Genomic DNA, 16,023 nt, shown 5'->3' with positions numbered 1-16,023 from the left:
CCCCAGGGTTTTGAAAGAGGTAAGTGATTGTAGCTGCATTAGAAATGATCTTTCAAAAATCACTGGTCTCTGGCATGGTGCCAGAGGACTGGAAAATTGCCAATGTCACTCCACTCTTTAAAAAAAAAGAAGGCAGCAGAAAGGAAATTACAGACCAGTTAGCCTGACCTCAGTAGTTGGGAAGATATTAGAGTCAATTGTTAAGGACGTGGTGATGGAGTTCTTGGTGACACAGGACAAGCTAGGACAAAATCATTATGATTTCCTTAAGGGAAAATCCTGCCTGATGAACCTGTTGGAATTCTTTGAGGAGATTACAAGTAGGATAGATAAAGGGGATGCAGTGGATGTCGTATATTTGGACTTCAGAAGGCCTTTGACAAGGTGCCACACGAGGCTGCTTACCAAGTTAAAAGCCCATGGTATTACAGGAAAGTTACTAAGGTGGTTAGAGCGCTGGCTGATTAGAAGAACGTGGCGAGTGGGAGTACAAGGATCCTTGTCTGGTTGGCTGCCAGTGATTAGTGGTTTTCCGCAGGGGTCGGTGTTGGGACCACTCTTTTTTATGCTATATATAAATGATTTAGATGATAGAATAGATGACTTTGTTGCCAAGTTTGCAGATGATACGAACATTGGTGGAGGGGCAGGTAGTGTTGTGGAAACAGGTAGGATGCAGAAGGACTTAGATTAGGATAATGGGCAAGAAAGTGGCAATGAAATATAATGTTGGAAAATGCATGATCATGCATTTTAGTAGAAATAAATGTGTGGACTATATTCTAAACGGGGAGAAAATCCAAAAATCTGAGATGCAAAGGGACTTGGGAGTCCTTGTGCAGAGCATCCTAAAGGATAACTTGAAGGTTGAGTCGGTGGTGAGGAGTGCAAATGCAATTTAGCATTCAGTTTAAGAGGACTAGAATACAAGAGCAGGGATATGATGCTGAGGCTTTATAAGACACTGGTGAGGTCTCACCTTGAGTATTGTGTACAGTTTTGGGCTCCTCATCTTAGAAGAAATGTGCTGGCATTGAAAAGGGTCCAGGGGAGGTTCACAAGGATGATTCCAGGAATGAAAGGGTATCATATCAGGCACATTTGATGGCTCTGGGTCTGTACTCGCTGGAATTTAGAAGGATGAGGGGGGTTCTCATTGAAACCTCTTGAATGTTGAAAGGACTAAGCAGAGTAGATGTGGAAAGAATGTTTCCCATGGTGGGAGAGTTTAGGACAAGAGGGCACGGCCTCAGAATAGAGGGGAGTCCATTCAAAACAGAAATACGAAGAAATTTCTTTAGCCAGACAGTGGTGAATTTGTGGAATTTGTTGCCACGTGCAGCTGTGGAGGCCAGGTGTACTTAAGGCAGGGATTGATACGAGGAGAAGTCTGGGAAATGGGGTTGAGGAGGAGAAAAAAAGGATTAGCCATGATTGAATGGTGGAGCAGACTTGATGGGCCAAATGGCCTAATTCTCCTCCTATGTCTTATGGTCTTATTTGGATCACCAAAATTTACCTACAACTAGGAAAGGTAAAGAAAATGAATGAAAGTGCTCATTCTAACGTTGGTAGCTGAAAAGTGAACACTTGGCAGAATACATTATCTGCCTCTGAACAGATAGGATATGGTTGATGGTCAATTTGGCAACATGTGTGTCTGGGTTCCTACGTGAAGTATGGCCATTTTGGCTGCTGGGAAACATGAACAGGTCTTTAACCAAGTATAACCAGCCTTGACTGAGATTAAGAAAGTTAAGAATTCAGAAATAAAGATGGAGCAGAAACTGACTAAATGAAAATTAAGCTAATGATTTTAGTCAAATTCATCACAAAAAATGTGCACTTTAGTCTTTTGCCCCACAGTTATGATGGTAATTTGGCTGCTGCTAAAGCTATTTTATAATTCTATTCTGCATGGGACTATATTTGCCTTTGTTGACTGTGCGCAAGACAACTTGGCACACTCAAGACTTCTGAGTTCTTCTTGAATCATTCTGGTTGTGGAGGTCCTTGGATTTGTTTATGTAAATTACTTGTGCAAATTTGTCAATTCAAATAGCACTATGAATAAGGGGTAAAAACTGGAAATGACAATGATCTATCCAGCTGAATACATTCAAAATAGGTATTTAATTTTAAAGTTGCTGCTTTTGTTGGCGAACTGCCATTTGAAATTATTTTGGCATCTCTCCACCAAAATCCAGAGACAAAATACTGTATTATCCATATTAAATTTATGATGCCAGAAATTACACTAATCTATCTGATGGCATTATCCTGCTAGCCCTACCTCTTCTAATGATGCCCATACAACAGTGACGTAGAACATACAGTCACAACTGGTCCACAAAATGTTTCCATTCAGCCTACAATTAGTTCTCCTATCTGCTGGGTTCATACTTAACTGGGGCAGCAACTTGGTTTACAAGTGAACTCCCTGATTAACAATTTCCAACCATAAAGGTTTCACCTCAGGAAATGGTTCGGGTCATCAAACTGATCTTCCCTATAAAACTATTCTGAGTCATTGCTACAGAGAAAATAGTTGAGCAGAGGGAGAACCAATCTACGTTACACACAGAAATTGGTATTTTAAAAAAAGGAACACATTTTCACAGAGCCAAGTTCCCTTCAAAGATGTTTGTTAATAAGTGTAAATAAAACCTACTAAACACAAAGGAACAAATTGTTTCACTGCATCTCATGATAATATTACGTCTCACTGGGAGATGCCAAACTGCAGCTCAACCTCCCAGTCTCCAGGATGTTGTACTTCCTTTCAGTTTTTATACACTGTGCAAAACATTCACAAACGTTCATGGGCCATTCGACAAGCATAGTAATCAAAAATATTAGATAGACTGATTCCTAGTACAAGATCAGATTCCTAATCCAAGATTTGGGATGGGATACATAAACATATTTATGCCTAGTTTTACGATGTTGGGGTCAAGGGTAGTAACGTTGAAGGTTTCAGCTAGATTCTTACCATCAGGTAAGCGGACATTGATCATTAAAAGCGGTCAAAGATAATTTCAGATGCTGGCCCAAGTACACACACTCAGAAGCTTAGTCTCAGGCCTTCAATAGATGAGGCATTATAGTCTCTTGGAAAGGGAGGACGCACCTACAAAATTACTGGAATAATTTTAGACCATTCGTGCTGCTTCTCCAAGTTTACATTATTTACCTGCCAATCACAAGACCAAAAGGGAAGTGGATCAAGCCATTCCATACCTGCATTCACTGGGTGACATGGAATGCCAATAGGGTCCCAGCTGAAGAGTAAATAAAACTGCAGATAATGAAAATCATTTAACCTAAAAATAGAAAATGCTAGAAACAATAGTAGACTAGTCAGCATCTACAGAAAGAGGAACAGAGTTAATTTTTCATATCATAGGCTTTTCATCAGAATTCTGATGCTCAGTCCACAGATGCCTTGCCTGCTAAGTGCTTCCAGAACTTCCTGTTTAATTTTGCCTCATCTGAAAGTTTGGGGCAGAAAATTTACTGTGGTGCTAGTAAGTTTGTAAACACTGTAGAATTTTCTCTATTTCTGCAAAAATATGGCCTAAAATGTAATCAATTTTTCACTCAAGTGCTAAAAATAAAGAGAACATAATTAAATAAATAAAATATTACATTTGTTCCATTTATTTATTGAGAAAACTGATCCAATATTACATATATTTGTTGGCAAAGGTATGTGCACCTCTGGGGCAATGCCTTTTACAAAAGCTATTTGGAGTCAAGTGTTCCAATAAGTGAGGTAAGATTGGAGGTGTAGGTTGTAGAGGTGCCCTGCCCTATAAAAAAAAACACACAAAGTCATCTTACTGACAGACCCTGCTCTTCAAGAAATACCTGTTTATGTGCATTGTAGAGATGCATGAAGCTGAAAAAGGCTACAAAAGCATTTCCAAAGACCTGAGCATTCATCAATCCACAGTATGAGAAAGTGTCCACAAGTGGAGAAAACTCAGTACTGTTGCTACTCCCCTAGGAGTGGGCATCCTACAAAGCTCACACCAAGAGCACAACGTGCAATGCTTAAGGAGGTGAAAAAGAACCCAAGGGCAACAGCAAAAGACCTTCAGAAATCTCTAGAACTTGCGAAAGTCGCTGCTCACGTGTTCACTATAAGAAAAACACTGAACAAGAATGGTGTTCATAGAAGGACACTACAGAGGGAACCACTGCTCTCTTAAAAAAAGGAAAAAATTGCTGCACGTCTCAAGTTTGCAAAAGACCACCTGGATATTCTACAATGCTTCTGGGGCAACGTTCTGTGCACAGATGAGGAAAAAGTTGAAGTTTTTGGCAGAGATGCACACAACTATGTTTGGAAGAGAAAGGGCACTACACACCAACACCAAAACCTCATCCCAACTGTGAAGGATGGTGGAAAGAGCATCATGGTTTGGGGCTGCTTTGCTGCCCCAGGGCATGGACAGCTTGCAGTCATTGAGGGAACTAAGAATTCAAAATTGTATCAAGAAATTTTACGGGAGAATGTCAGGGTAGCAGTCCATCACCTGAAGCTCAATAGAAGTCAGATAATGCAACAAGACAACAATCCAAAAGACAAGAGTAAATCAACAACAGAATGGTTTAAAAAGAAGAAAATTTGTGTTTTGGAATGACCAAGTCGAAGTCCTGACCTTAATCCTATAGAAATGTTGTGGAAGACCTGAAGCAAGCAGTTCTTGCAAGGAAGCTCATCAACATCCCAGAGTTAAAAGAGTTTTGTAAGGAGGAATGGCTTAAAATTCCACCAAGCTAATGTACAGGGCTGATCAACAGTTACCAGAAAGGTTTGGTTGAAGTTATTGATGTACAAGGGGGTCACACCAGTTAATGAAACCAAAGGTTCAAACACTTTTTCCAACAAGTACACGTAATACTGGATCATTTTTCTCAATAAATAAAAGAACAAGTATCAATATTTTTTGTGTTATTTATTTAATTGGGCTCTTTTAATTTAGTGTTAGGTCACATGAAGATCTGATCACATTTTAGGTCATTTATGCAAAAATAGAGAAAATTCTACAGGGTTCACAAACTTTCTAGCACCGCTGTATGTTACAACGCAGCTCTCATAACCAAATTGCACTCACTTACTGAAGCTAACTCATCTGATTTCACAGTACAGCATAGAATAACATCAGGTTAGGGTGAGATTAGGGTGATTTATTAGTAAGTGAGAACGAACATAATTATAAATGCTATTAAATATTTTCTGAGTGTTAAAATTATGGAAGAGTCACATTATATAAGTAGCAACACTGGTAAGTAGCTTCAATTGCGACTTTGGATATTTCGCATTTGGAGCACCGTTAATTGGATTGAGAAAGGCAGAGGTCAGGGGCATGAATAAAGTGTACTTTTTAGGAAGTAGTATGTTAAGTTTTAATACTAAAGCAACTGAAGAAATAGGCACTTACCTCTTTTTAGAAAACAGGATCACTGCTGTTAACAGAATGTGTTTTCTAAGATGTTAATATCCGATTAGCAGCTGAATCTGGGGAAAAAATGAAATGATCAGAAATTCAAAGTGTAAGAACACAATTGTTTTAGCTACTATTGATATGGCTACCCAAGATCTGTATTCAGTACCACAGCTTCCTGATTCAAATCTAACATGATATTCAAATTCACAGCTGATTGCAATCTCTGGGAGTTGTAGTCACACAATCATCAGTAGGACACACATAAATGTAATCTTATAAATTACAATAATTAAAATTCCAGATTAATGTATTGAAAAATATTTCAAAACTATAATGGGCAAGTTTAGTATTTCTAAACAATTAAGCTTTGGTCAATATTAAGTAATGTATCTTATTACCATTTGCACAGAACTGGAGGTTTTCTGAGTTTGCAAATTAAACACTTAAAGTTAAAGCAATAAGGTGTAGTTACTTGCCAGGTGATGAAAGCATATACGTGGTCCTGCATACTTGTTAAGCTGAGTACTAATCAAAAAAAATTGTACGCATCAATTAAAATGAACTTACCACGTAATGACAGCCACTAATTGTAATCTCCAACTTCTTGCACTGAGTTTCAAACTTCAAGTGGCTTCATGAGTTAGTGCTAACTATGGGTCAGTTTACCTTGTGAGATTGTTCACCACCTTCAGTTCTCAGTTACAATGGCTGTATGAACAGTTTGGTAACACACGTTTAACCAGACCTTGCGCAGTGAGGACATCTGTGATGCACTAACAGAAAGGAGTGTCGGGAGGGGGAGGGTAAAAGTACTTTGTAGTTTGTGCTAACTTTATTGCTGTTCAGATTATAGGTGAAGAAGCACATCTTATCGCATAAGATGCCATGACAGCACTAACAAAACAATTACATTCACAATGTATTCCTGTCAATGTTAAAATTATGGAGGTATACAGCTTGATGGCTTGTGCTACATTTCTAGTAATAGGTGAAAGCTGTTCTCAAAGAAAAATTTCCAATACAAGAAATACTTCTTTTGATTTTGGTTATTAAAACCTGAAACTAAACATTGACACAACATTGAAATAAGAAAAAAACTTAAACTCCATTCACTCCTAGTTGCAAAAGAAACTGATGACTCAGAAGCACACATAACATTTACAATGAGACTTTTCAAAGTCGTGCAGTGTAGCAAACTAACTGAGGGATTCCAGCGAGGGCTCTTCATTACACATTACACTATTTAAAGCTACTGTCAAAGGATACTGAAGACACCACCATTCACTTAATATAAACACAACTATACAGACTGGGGGGAGAAATTTAAAAACAAATTTAAAAACAGGGACAGTCAGCATGGCTTTGAGAAGGGCAGATTGTGTCTAACAAGCCTGATAGAGTTCTTTGAGGAGGTGACCAGGCATATAGATGAGGGTAGTGCAGTGGATGTGATCTATATAGATTTTAGTAAGGCATTTGACAAGGTTCCACACGGTAGGCTTATTCAGAAAGTCAGAAGGCATGGGATCCAGGTAAGTTTGGTCAGGTGGATTCAGAATTGGCTTGCCTGCAGAAGGCAGAGGGCCGTGGTGGAGGGAGTACATTCAGATTGGAGGATTGTGACTAGTGGTGTCCCACAAGGATCTGTTCTGGGACCTCTACTTCTTGTGATTTTTATTAACAACCGGGATGTGGGGTTAGAAGGGTGGGTTGGCAAGTTTGCAGACATCACAAAGGTTGATGGTGTTGTAGATAGTGTAGAGGATTATCGAAGATTGCAGAGAGACATTGATAGGATGCAGAAGTGGGCCGAGAAGTGGCAGATGGAGTTCAACCCGGAAAAGTGTGAGGTGGTACACTTTGGAAGGACAAACTCCAAGGCAGAGTACAAAGTAAATGGCAGGATACTTGGTAGTGTGGAGGAGCAGAGGGATCTGGGGGTACATGTCCACAGATCCCTGAAAGTTGCCTCACAGGTGGATAGGGTAGTTAAGAAAGCTTATGGGGTGTTAGCTTTCATAAGTCGAGGGATAGAGTTTAAGAATCGCGATGTAATGATGAAGCTCTATAAAACTCTGGTTAGGCCACACTTGGAGTACTGTGTCCAGTTCTGGTCGCCTCACTATAGGAAGGATGTGGAAGCATTGGAAAGGGTACAGAGGAGATTTACCAGGATGCTGCCTGGTTTAGAAAGTATGCATTATGATCAGAGATTAAGGGAGCTAGGGCTTTACCTTTGGAGAGAAGGAGGATGAGAGGAGACATGACAGAGGTGTACAAGATAACAAGAGGAATAGATAGAGTGGATAGCCAGCACCTCTTCCCCAGGGCACCACTGCTCAATACAAGAGGACATGGCTTTAAGGTAAGGGGTGGGAAGTTCAAGGGGGATATTAGAGGAAGGTTTTATCCACTCAGAATGGTTGGTGCGTGGAATACACTGCCTGAGTCAATGGTGGAGGCAGATACACCAGTGAAGTTTAAGAGACTACTAGACAGGTATATGGAGGAATTTAAGGTGGGGGGTTATATGGGAGGCAGGGTTTGAGGGTTGGCACAACATTGTGGGCCGAAGGGCCTGTACTGTGCTGTACTATTCTATGTTCTATGTTCAAACTCATTTAGGCACACTGATATAAAACTGTGAGGATAGTTGCCCTCTCTGTGAAACCACCAATGCCAACCTCCAACACATCCTGGCAGAATGCAAGGGTGCACTGTCCCAAGGGCGCTACAGATGGCAGCACAACCAGGTCCTAAAGAAGCTGGTGGAGATCCTTGAGACCTGCAGGCAGGATGTGAGAAGCAGCCTTTCTCCAGCGGGATGACAACTCATTCCATTTGTTAAGGCTGGTAAGACCGCTGAATGCACCCGCCTAAGAGTTCCTTTAGAACTCCTCTCCACTAATAAGGAGTGGAACACAAGGGCAGGTCTCGGCAGACAGCTACAGTTCTCCAAGGATATCACCACCACATCACTCCACCCAGATATAGTACTGTGGTCCACAACTACCAAGACAGTCCTCCTCATTGAGTCAGTCATCCCAAGGGAGGAAGGAGTAGAGGGTGCCCCATGAGTGGAAGAGGCTGAAGTACTCATACCTGAGTGTAAGAAAGCTGGCTGGAGGACCATCATTTGCCGTGAGGTAGGATGCCAGGGCTCTGACAGCGCATCATCGACAAGGTTACTCCGTGATATGGCAGTGACTGGAGTGAGGCTCAGGATGGCCACCATAGAGTTGGATGAAGAGGCAGAAAAAGGCAGCTTTTGGCTGTGGTTGAGGAGGAAGTACAGAAATTGGAGGATCAACTAACCCCACTGGAAGCTGCAGGGGTGGCAGGGAGACATGCCTGCCACTGCTCCACCACTAGATGTATCAGGATGAAGGGAGCGAAACATCAATGAGCAGTGGACCGCAGCTGGTGACCCTGCAGCTGACCTAAGGACACTGTTGGAAGTGTAGCAGGCAGCAATGTCAAGCAGGAAACAACATATTCCTGCAAATCTTATTATGCCACAGAAATCTCACAATGAGCGTTTTTTTTAAGATTATGAAGCCACGCAGTCCTCTTTTATTGTCATTTGGTAATGCATGCATTAAGAAATGATACAATATTTCCCCCGGTGTGATATCACAAAACACAGGATAGACCAAGATGGGAAAAACTAATAAAACCACATAAATTATAACATATAGTTACAACAGTGCAACAATATCATAACTTGATGAAGAACAGTCCATGGCACAGTAAAAAGTTCAAAGTCTCTCAAATGTCCCACATCTCACGCAGACAGGAGAAGGAAGAAAAACTCTCCCTGCCATGCCGACCACAGTCCGACTCTGAGTCATCCGAAAACTTCAAGCCTCCGATTAGCTCTCCGACACAAGTACTGAGTGCTCTCTCTGTCCGAACAATTCGACCTCAATCTCGGTCACCAACAGCAGGCAAAGCTGGGAATTTTGAGGCCTTCCCTCCAGAAGATTCCCAACCACGCAGTAACAACAGCAGAGAACCGGCATTTCAGAAATTTCTCCAGATGTCCCTCTGTGCTTTCACATCCCTCTCCATCTCAAATCAGAATTGTCCACGGCCCCTATTTAATGGATATGATATCATTTTTCATCTGAGGGCTACGCACGTGCAGCGTGTTGCTCTCTCTCCTCCTGCCTTAAGCCAGATTTTACTATTAAATAAATGTCATCAGGAGTATTTCTTTAACCAACCCTGATTACAATTACTTAACATTTCCATACACTGACTTAAACTGTTATGCTGCACCAGGGGCTGTAATTCAATTTTTTGGATGTATGTGTTTTTTTAAATCTATATTAAGTCAAATCAGAAGTAATCACAAGCAAAAAAACTAAAGTTGTCTAGTATTTTGAGGACCATACTTTCCTCTGCATGTTGATTTTAACAAAAAGTGTAAATATTTCGATACATGTAATCTGTGGGAAGTGGCAATTTTTAACTATTAAATTTAAATTGACTTCTTAAAATTCTTTAAAAGATCTTGAAAAGGACAGAATCCAGATTTGAGATGTCAGTTATTTCTGTGTAAAAGAACTACTGAAACATGATTGATTGTGTGAGTGGAATATTTACCACAAGTATAAGATAAGAATGGAGATTGAAGGGGAATGAAAAGGACAGGATATTGAAGAGCAAGTTAATAAAACAAAAGCAAAAAAATTTGCTATCAACAGTGTCAAAGCACAACATACTTAGAGAGGTAACTTGTTCCAAAACACATTTGTAACAGAATGCAACAGAAAAAAGGATTCTAAGTGTAGGAAATACTCTGGAAAACATCAGACGAACAACCAACAATTCACTCATGGAGTTACCAATATAATCACAGGAATATGATCTGCAAGATAACAACCCCTGCAAAAAAATTTTACTGTAAATCAACTGTAAGGACAGCACTATCTGGATGAAGGATAATTTTAAATTTAGCAATAGTTTCCTTGGCAGATTTTTAAACAATTGCGTAGGTTCGGGCCGATAAGAGACAAACATTTTAGAAAACCGAACTTAATCTTGCTGGCTCCAATTTAAACAAAATGGGTCAGCCAATATTTTCTTATGAGGCAGGTTGGCAAAATACATATTTTGTTGCCAGTATACTCTAACTTGCTTTTGGTTAACAGGGAATTTTAAAGCAAACACTGTTTCTCTAAGCTGTGCGGGTACACGGCCACACAATACCTGAAACGCTCATCACCTTTGTTCCCGCACAGCTGGAATTTTCTTTTATATAAAGATAATTGAGAGTTGAGAGGGTGAGTAGTTTCAAGTTCCTCGGTATACACATCACCAAAGATCTCATCTGGAATTAACACAACAGCTGTTGGCAAAAAAAGCACAACGTCTCTTCCACCTCAGACAACTGAAGTAGTTTGGCATGAGCCTCCAAACCCTCAATACCTTCTACAGGGGCACCATTGAGAGCATCCTGACTGGCTGTATCACTGCCTGGTACGGGAACTGCATCAACATTGATCGCTGGGCACTGCAGACAGTGGTACGAACAGCCCAGTGCGTCTGTGGATGTGAACTCTCCATTGGGGGCATTTATGGCAGCAAGTGAGTAAAGAAGGTCTAGAAGATCATCAGGTACACCAGTCACCCCAACCATAAACTGTTTCAGCTGCTTCCATCTGGCAAATGGTACCACAGCATGTAGGCCAGGACCAACAGGCTACGGGACAGCTTCTTTCTACAAGACATTAGACTTTTAAATTCACATGTCTGTACATTGTGACGGAGTCCTAACACAAAGATTTTTACACCCTCACGTTGTGAGATGGATATAAGATTTAAATAAATTCAATTCAATTCAATACAATTTTGAGATTATGCTTACATAATTTTGAAATATCTTGTAATTATGTGTAAATGAATATAATCCACGTTTTCTGAATAATGAAAGTATTACAACCTTCACATGGAACCATTTTAGAGCTTCAACACATTTACATTATCAGTGTTTCAAGTTACAACACTGTTACAAATTATAACACAGAATGGAAGACGGTAGCTCATTGTTAATAAACCACCAGCCCACTGAATGCCGATGCTGTCTAGTCAAAACATTTTACTTTTGCCATTGTGCCTGTCGGTTGTTTTGACTGCTTGACATTGGTTACTTGTGTGGCGAGTTGTGGCTTGTGTTTGTTTGATGTGAAAAATTCTATATTCCATCTTTTTTGGTAGTAATCAAGAGTACCCATGATTTTTCAATTTTCTTTCTAAAATTCATAATATGCACATACCAAAAAACAACATTTAAAGTGCTGAGCACTTTTCAGAGCAATGTTTGATCTGTGCAGCTATATTAAAAAAAAATTGGAGCGAGTGTTGACAGCATCCTATATGTTCTTCCATACATTCCTCTGGAGACCAACAGCTCAAGAGAAGCCACTATGAATTACGTAGAGCCATCAAAATGGCAAAACGACAACACGGACAAAATCCAGTCACAATGACATGCAGCGTACGGCAAGGACTGCACACCATCACAGACTTCAAGAGGAAACGCAGCAGTACAGCCAACATTACCGCCTTGCTCCCAGATGAGCTAAATGTTTTTTTTATGCTTGATTTCAGGTTGATAGGACTGAACCACCGAGGAGAGCCACCAACAAAACCTGCACCTTGGTCATCTCAGAGGCTGAGGTACGTAGAATATTCCAATGTGTCAACAGCCACAAGGCAGTGGGCCGGACGGCATCCCAGGGCACGTCCTCAACGTGTGCGCTGAACAGTTGGCTGGTGTGTTTACAGACATTTTTAATCTCTCCCCCTCCCAGTGTGTAGTGACCTCCTGTTTCAAATCGTCCATCGTCTCTGTACCTAAGAAAACTAAGGTAGCATGCCTGAACGATTGGCGCCCTGTTGTACTCACCTTGACTATAAGTAAATGCTTTGAGAGACGGGTTAAAAACCACATCTGCAGCATGCTACCACACACACTGGACCCCCTACAGTTTGCCTACCAACAGAACTGGCCTACCGATGACGCCATAGTCATAGCACTACACACCGTCCTCCCTTACCTGGAGAAGAGGGATGCATATGTTGGAATGCTGAACCTGGACTACAGTTCAGCCTTCAACACCATAATTCCCTCCAGGCTTAACAGGAAGCTCAGAGACCTCGGCCTGCACCCCATCTTGTGCAGCTGGATCCCAGACTTCCTATCAAATCGCCGACAGGTGGTAAGGATGGGCTCCCTCATCTCTGCCCCTCAACAAAGGTACCCGCCCTAGGGATGTTTCTGAGTCTCCTCCTCCACTTCCTTTATACCCACTGTACTGCCACACACAGCTCCAATCTGCTGATCAAATTCACAGATCACACGACTTTGATCGGCCTTATTTCTGGTGGATAAAAGACAGCCTATAGAGGAGAGGTTGACACCCTGACACAGTGGACCTCTGCCTCAAAGTGCAAAAAGCAAAAGAGCTGATTGTGGATTACAGGAGGTACAGAGACAAGCTCTCCCTGATGAACATCAGTGAGTCTGCAGATGAGAGGGCGAGTAGTTTCAAGTTCCTCAGTATACACATCACCGATGATCTCACCTGGACTGTATACACTGGCTTTGTGGCAAAAAAAAAGCACAACAATGCCTCTTCCACCTCAGGCAACTGAAGAAGTTTAGCATGGGCCCCCCAAATTCTCAAGACATTCAACAGGGGCACCATTAAGAGCATAATGACCGGCTATAATACCGCCGCCTGGTATGGGAACTGCATCAACATTGATCGCTGGGCACTACAGACAGTGGTACGGACAACCCAGTGCATCTGTGGATGTGAACTTCTCTCCATCGGGGGCATTTATGGCAGCAAGTGAGTAAAGAAGGTCTAGAAGATCATCAGGTACACCAGTCACCCCAACCATCAACTGTTTCAGCTGCTTCCATCTGGCAAATGATACTGCAGCATTAAAGCCAGGACCAACAGCCTATGAAACAGCTTCTTTCTACAAGCCATTAGACTTATAAATTCACATGTCTGTACATTGCGACGGAGTCATAACGCAAAGATTTTTACTTCCTCACATTCTGGGATGGATGTAAGATATAAATAAATTCTAAATCGTCAAAGCAATTACTGATCTTCATTCAGCACCTACTTAGAATGACAGAACAGGATTCCCAGGATTCAGAAAAACCAGCAATTGAAAGAAGATGATAGGAGCTTCAGGAAGTTGTAACTATGTTTATACCACTGCTTATATGCCAGGATAGTAGGAGGCTTCCTACACCAGCGGTCCCCAACCACTGGGCCGCGGACCGGTATCGGGCCGCGAGGAAACGACATGATTTGGCGATATGAGTCAGCTGCACCTGTCATGCCCACTGTTGAGCTTGAACACACGTGAGGTCATTACGCACGTGTCATCCATGTCAGCGTGGGAAGGAGATCAACTCCTCGAGCTTGCAAGTGATGGCGGGCTGAAAAGTATGTTTGACATAACATCTCTGCCGGCATTCTGGATCAAAGTCAAGGCTAAATATCCTGAGATAGCTATGAAAGCACCGAAAACGTTGCTTCCATTTCCAACATATCTCTGCAATGAATGCAACAAAAACTAAATTGCAGAATAGACTGGACATAAGGAACCCCTTCGAGTATCGCTGTCTCCCATCACCCCTCGACGGGACCATCTTGTTGCAGGGAACAAGTATTCAGCCCTGGGCTCCCACTGATTCAATGATATTGGTGTGTGGCAATGATTTTATATGTTCATACGGGGAAAATATGAGCTGTGTGTTTAATATCCAAACATTACTTAAGATGTTATGATGCTGTTGACCTATAAGTGACTTTTATAACATATAACAATTACAGCACGGAAACAGGCCATCTCTGCCCTTCTAGTCCGTGCCGAACACTACTCTCACCTAGTCCCACTGACCTGCACTCAGCCCATAACCCTCCATTCCTTTCCTGTCCATATACCTATCCAATTTTTCTTTAAATGATAATATCGAACCTGCCTCTACCACTTCTACTGGAAGTTCATTCAACACTTACTTCAAGCTCCCCTGTCCTCCCCTGATAATTATCACTATATTCATGCGACGAAAATATGCGCTGTGTGTTTAATATTAAACTCGTTAGATAAACCCCTTTAGAAATGAAATTGAGTGTATTAGCCACTTATCACCTATATTCCGGTTGTGATTAACACTCTCCCCCCACCGAACAGAATCGCCAAAAACGATTTGTAGAAAAAAAGTGGCAAATACACGCACGCGGAAGTCACACATGTGCACTGGTGCCTGCACAAGGCTTCATGGTCATTGTAGTCTTTCTGGGGTAAACACAACGTATTTGACTACTACTCTTGTCCATTGGCAACCCTACTCCCACCCCACCCACAGGGGTTGGCCAGTCCGCAAGAATATTGTCAATAATAAACCGGTCCACGTTGCAAAAAAAGGTTGGGGATCCCTGTCCTACACCATAAAACTCTTTCACCCACTCCCAAAAAAACCCTGGTGTTCAACTCCAAATGTGCAAAGCCCATTACTGTGCATTTCCAGAATGCAATTTAAATTCCAGCTTGTCTTCCAAACACCTGCTGGACAGAAGTTTCATAGATTATCTTTTCTTAAAGGTGCAAACTTTGAAATACAGGCATACATTTTTAATACTGATTTTAATGCAAATTATTAAACTGTGAATAGGCATTTCTTTGGATCAATATTAGTAGTACAGAGATACAACTATCCGGGAATTGTGCCTGCCAAATTTCCTCTCCAAACCAAACTAAATTTTAGCATGAAGATTATTTGCATTATCTCTGATCTCTACAAAGGAGAAATATCACGCTGGCTACAAGAAGTTTAGAGATGCAGTGAAATATGGCCTGCAGCCACTATCCTGTCCATTTAAATTGAAAAATGGAAAATTTTCAGGATATTCATCAATCTCCACATGAAACTTATCTATGCACGTTGCTCATCTTATTGCAAGCCTTCTTTTTCTTCTTTTTTTTCCCCTTATTCAGCCATCAATACCAGACACAATACCAAATAATGTACACACAGTGACCACCTTTTTTTTTTTAGGTACTTCCTGTACCTAATAAAGCGGCCACTAAGTGTATGTTCGTGGTCTTCCCTACTGTTGCCCATCCACTTCAAAGTTTGACATGTGCATTCAGAGGTGCCCTTTTACATATGACTGCTGTAACGTGTGGTTATCGGAGTTATTGTCAGCTTAAATCAGCCTGGCCATTCTCCTCTGACCTCTCTCATCAACAAGGCATTTCACCCACAGAACTGTCACTCACTAGGCGTGTTTTTTTTATTGTTTTTCACACCGTACTCTGTAAACTCCAGACACTTGTGTGTGAAAGTCCCAGGTCAGCAGCTTCTGAGATACTCAAACCATCCTGTCTGGCACTAACAATCATTCCATGGTCAAAGTCACTTAGATCACATTTTTACTCCATCCTGATGTTTGTTCTGAACAATAACTTAACCTCTTGACCACATGATTGACTGATTAGATATTTGCATTAACTGGAAGACCACAACCTG

The 16,023-nt window shown here is 41.3% G+C and overlaps 1 protein-coding gene across 5 annotated transcripts in view; it reads right to left on the bottom strand.

Annotated features, from left to right (window-relative positions):
• mrtfba (myocardin related transcription factor Ba) overlaps nt 1–16,023 on the bottom strand; it is a 248,290-nt gene that overhangs the window by 153,585 nt on the left and 78,682 nt on the right. For all 5 annotated transcript variants that reach the window (XM_063059101.1, XM_063059106.1, XM_063059104.1 and 2 more), the window contains one exon: nt 5,451–5,527. The gene's annotated coding sequence lies outside the window, so the exon portion shown is untranslated. The remainder of the gene's footprint in view (nt 1–5,450; nt 5,528–16,023) is intronic.

Source organism: Mobula hypostoma, chromosome 9, assembly GCF_963921235.1.
Source record: "Mobula hypostoma chromosome 9, sMobHyp1.1, whole genome shotgun sequence".
NCBI classification, from domain to species: Eukaryota; Metazoa; Chordata; class Chondrichthyes; order Myliobatiformes; family Myliobatidae; genus Mobula; species Mobula hypostoma.
This window is presented reverse-complemented; position numbering and strand designations above follow the sequence as displayed.